Source organism: Castor canadensis, chromosome 3 (assembly GCF_047511655.1).
Source record: "Castor canadensis chromosome 3, mCasCan1.hap1v2, whole genome shotgun sequence".
Taxonomy (NCBI): domain Eukaryota; kingdom Metazoa; phylum Chordata; class Mammalia; order Rodentia; family Castoridae; genus Castor; species Castor canadensis.
Genome location: NC_133388.1, coordinates 98,008,534 through 98,013,572, shown reverse-complemented (window position 1 = coordinate 98,013,572; position 5,039 = coordinate 98,008,534). Strand labels below are relative to the sequence as shown.

Below are 5,039 nucleotides of genomic sequence, written 5' to 3'. Positions count from 1 at the left end.
CTGGAGATTCATAAGATGATATTCAATATAGCATAAATAATTTTTATAAACCTTTTCTTATGTAAAGCACACATCCATAGTAATTATTTTTACCCTTAATGTTTAAGTGATGTTGAATTCTTTAAAATAAGCTGAGTTTTAAAAAGTTAGTGTAATGTACAATGACGTTTTAGAAGTCTAGTAATTTAATATGGAAGGATATTTGGTAGTATATCAAGTGTACAGAACACAATGTCAGTTTTCTCTCAGATTGTTTTTAGAACCTAGTTTAAATATCAAACTGTCTTTCCTTTCTATGGACTTCTATGGCATTCGATATACATTGATGTAAACACTTAAGTTTTGCATATCTAACATATTCGATCATAAAGTAGCTTAGGACTTCTCTAAAATCATTCACTAAAGAAACACTTTCTGTTGCATTCCATATTTTTCTTCCCAATACCATTAATTTTTAATGGAATTAACATTCTTCTCCCATGAATTAACATATTTTCACAATGAACAAAGTAGTTGAGACATAGCAAATGTACTTTAAAAAGTATTGAAATTTAAATAATGAAGGAGTCATCATTGTAAGAGTTTAACACAATAAGACTTTTCAAGGTCATTAAAATGTCACTTACATAAAATGGCATTATTTGTATATATGACCTGATCTAACTCACAAGTCCACCTTCTCAAATACGATTATTTCCTTATGAATTATTAAAAATTAGCAACTACAGTGCACAATAACATTTTCAAACCTCCTGAAAAACCGAAATACAAATTATGCCTAAGTAAAGTTTGCACTTTACTTAGACAATATACTTTAGACTCTTTTGTCCATTAATTACATTTTTATAATCTTTGTTAGGAATCCTAAAAATTGTGCTATTTTTGGACACTTAAAAATATGTTATTACTTTAACATACCTAATATCCAATAATTGACTTGCATAATTTTTGTAGCGTTAAAACAGGTACTTGAGAATACACACTGCATTCATATATAACTGGCCAAACCATACTTCAGTGTGGGCTAAGTATGAGTCACTCTGTTTAGCCCTGACTTCTGTGCTGTGGCAAGACAAATCTACTTAGTAGTAGCTAACAGGGTATAACATGATGCTCAAAATGTGCTAAAGTTCTTAAACAAAACACTCTAAACAGTTCTTACTAAAAATCATGGTATCATTTTGTTATCACTAGTAAACTGATTTTTAAATACTTTATAATTTTAAGAATTTTAACTCTGAATGAAATCGATTAGGCTGTAATAAGTAGAGACTATGTTTGTATTTAGCAAGGTAACAGGGCCAGTCCAAATTAGCCAACAGCTCTTAACAACGGTATTTTTGAGTCAAAATCTACTGAACAAATTCCATTGGAACTCTATAAAAACATTTACCTGTTTACAATTTTTATATCTATTAAACAGACTTTTAAAATATATACAGTATAAATGAAAAAAATAAAGAATACTTCTACTCAATACGTAATTCTGCGTATACTCAATAATTTTTTTTTCTTTTATTATTCATATGTGCATACAAGGCTTGGTTCATTTCTCCCCCCACCCCCACCCCCTCCCTTACCACCCACTCCGCCCCCTCCCTCTCCCCTTCCTCAATACCCAGCAGAAACTATTTTGCCCTTATTTCTAATTTTGTTGTAGAGAGAGTATAAGCAATAATAGGAAGGAACAAGGGTTTTTGCTGGTTGAGATAAGGATAGCTATACAGGGCATTGAGTCACATTTATTTCCTGTGCATGGGTGTTACCTTCTAGGTTAATTCTTCTTGAACTAACCTTTTCTCTAGTACCTGTTCCCCTTTTCCTATTGGCCTCAGTTACTTTTAAGGTATCTGCTTTAGTTTCTCTGCATTGAGGGCAACAAATGCTAGCTAATTTTTTAGGTGTCTTACCTATCCTCACCCCTCCCTTGTGTGCTCTCGCTTTTATCATGTGCTCATAGTCCAATCCCCTTGTTGTGTTTATCCTTGATCTAATGTCCACATATGAGGGAGAACATACGATTTTTGGTCTTTTGGGCCAGGCTAACCTCACTCAGAATGATGTTCTCCAATTCCATCCATTTACCTGTGAATGATAACATTTCATTCTTCTTCATGGCTGCATAGAATTCCATTATGTATAGATACCACATTTTCTTAATCCATTCGTCAGAGGTGGGGCATCTTGGCTGTTTCCATAACTTGACTATTGTGAATAGTGCCGCAATAAATATGGGTGTGCAGGTGCCTCTGGAGTAACAGTCTTTTGGGTATATCCCCAAGAGTGGTATTACTGGATCAAATGGTAGATAGATGTCTAGCTTTTTAAGTAGCCTCCAAATTTTTTTCCAGAGTGGCTGTACTAGTCTACATTCCCACCAACAGTGTAAGAGGGTTCCTTTTTCCCCACATCCTCGTCAACACCTGTTGTTGTTGGTGTTGCTGATGATGGCTATTCTAACAGGGGTGAGGTGGAATCTTAGCGTGTGTACTCAATAATTTAAGTAAACCGATATTCTAATTATAGGAAGCATTTCTGCCCTCTAATTCATCATTTTTAATACAGTCTCTCTCTTTCAAACAAGCTATAAATAACTGCATGCATTTTGCATCCTCAACTCCAGTGTTAAAACGGAAAAAAAATCCACTATTTTAAAGCATAATGATGGTACCTTCTTAGCAGCTCTTGTGGGGACACAGAAAGGGAACTCAGAGCTCAGTTACCTAAAGACACATGATCAGAGTATTCCTGGAATGTCTCTAAGAAAAGTCATTTTGGCCTCAGTTCACTGACATGTGTACTATCTTTTTGGTTGTTGTTTTTCTCAACAGCTGTAGATTAAAGAACGCTTCTGCAAATCAACAAGTAAAATATTCACTTAAGAACTTTCTAATTATGTACAGTATACACTTGATAGTTAAAAATTCTCCAAATAGAGATGTTAGATAATAATGTTATTTTAAATTATTGAATGAGTCTTTAATCAACCATAAATTACATTTTAAAACTTTAATGGCAACCACACACAAATGTAACTTAAAGTAACATTAAGGATTTGCCTGATGTATAGAAAAGCATGATGAAGAGATGAAGGTTGAAAGTTCATTAGTGTAAATGTCACTGCCTCCTACCCAGAACAGGACAACCTGGACTGCTTTCAGCTGTCCTGAAGCACTAACAGGTCTGAAGATGTACATGAGAAATAGAGGTCTCCTGATACTAAATTTAAATATGAATTTTGTTCCCCAACAAATCAGACCAGAATACTATCAAATTTTATGCAATTAAATAACATTTAGCAGTCCTTTGTTTAGTAATCTTTTGTATAAATATAAAAATCTCAGCTACATGAAAATGTTTTTTCAAATGATATTTCTATTTTTCAGTTTTATAGGTAATTATAATTTTTGTATTCCATGTGATTTGATTATCTGTACATAAAGACTAATAAAAATTTAATAAGATTAAATAGACCTAATTTGCAAGAATTGATATGTGACATTATGTGCTCTTGAAAAGAGTGCATAGAACATGTCTACAGTAATCAAAAGGTAAACTCTTGTTAACTTCAAGCTTCCTCCTGACATTCTTTCTAATTCTAACCCCTGGAAAGCAGTTCAAGTTTTGATTTGTGGGTGTAATGTGTTTTGTTACATATATAATACACATACTTTATCCTTAAGCCTGTGTATTTTCATACATTTCAACAGTATCATCAGATTCAGTATGACGATATCTTCACAGAATCTGTGGAAGTGCTCTGTGAAAGATTAATGTTGAGAATCCTAGTTGCACATCATGAAAAGCCAGTTAAAGACAGTACATGACTATGCTTTAGTGGGATTTCCTATAGGTTTGAGATCCTAACCATGTAAGAAATTAGCTGCTACTACAAGGATGGCTCCAAGGAAAAAGACACTGGTTGGCACAAAGTCTTGTAGCCAAAAGTAGAAGATCAGTGTTGATAATATTATGGATAAGGAGGTTGCAAAGCCCTTCAAAATATTATCTGCATATTTAATTACAGCAGCTATCACAAGGCCTCCAAGTGCCTGAAGAACAGCAATTATCTATGTCAGGTGGTTATATCCCTGAAAAAATCCATTCTTTGATACCAATTCTCCATCATAAACATATACGCCCATTAATCCAAATATACTCCCAAAGAAACCAAGCTGAATGTTTGTTATCCACACCGACTGCTTTGTTTCTTTTAAAATTTTCTCAAAATAAACTCTAGCAAAGCCACTTGAAAACATGCTATGAGAACTGCCATGAGGCCTACAAACTGAGAGCCAGCTGATAGTTCCTTAGAATCAAACTCCTGTGAATCTGAAGGCCACTGTACAAAAGCAACTCCTGTCATCAGAATTACCAGGGAGAGCCACTGGTACACGCCCAGGTTTTTACTAAGCATAGACACAGAAAATAATGCTGTTGTGAGAATTTTCAACTGATATGTGAACTGATAAGTATCTGCATCTAGATTTGACAGTGCCACATAGAGTAAATTGATCTGAAGAGTATATACCCCAGATGGAATAGCGAATTTGAGGGTTTCCATAGGTTTATTCAGGATTTCATCATGGAGTACTCGATTCAGTGCTCTCAGACTACACTTACTGTCCCTGTAGACTAACAGGATGCAGGCCATTATCTTCAAAAGCTCAGCCACAACCACTGCTGTGGAAGACAGATAAAGAGGCCCCTCCTCTTTTAAGGTCCTAGAGTAACCCATGGTTATGACCAAACTGTTAGTCTGAAAGACCAAAATCCCCAAGGAAAGGTATTTTAGGTTGGCAGACATTGTTTTATCTTCATTTGCCACAGGCTTGCTGAGCACCAGGTCCTCGCTGGGGGCAGCGGTCCCGGTCCCGGTCCCGTCCCCGCCCCAGTCCCAGCCCCAGGCTTGCAGGCCGAGCGGGGCCCCAGGGCTCCTGGGCGGAGGGCAGAGCGGCCGCCAGACTCAAGTGCAAGAAATCTTAAGCCATGCAGCCCACGTTCATATCCTGAACTATAATTTATGAGTTCTGGGAACT

At 35.8% G+C, this 5,039-nt stretch overlaps 1 pseudogene; it reads right to left on the bottom strand.

Annotated features, from left to right (window-relative positions):
* Positions 1 to 4,080: 4,080 nt before the first annotated feature.
* On the bottom strand, positions 4,081 to 4,831 carry LOC109677493 (UDP-N-acetylglucosamine transporter pseudogene; annotated as a pseudogene).
* Between the last annotated feature and the right edge of the window lie 208 nt (positions 4,832 to 5,039).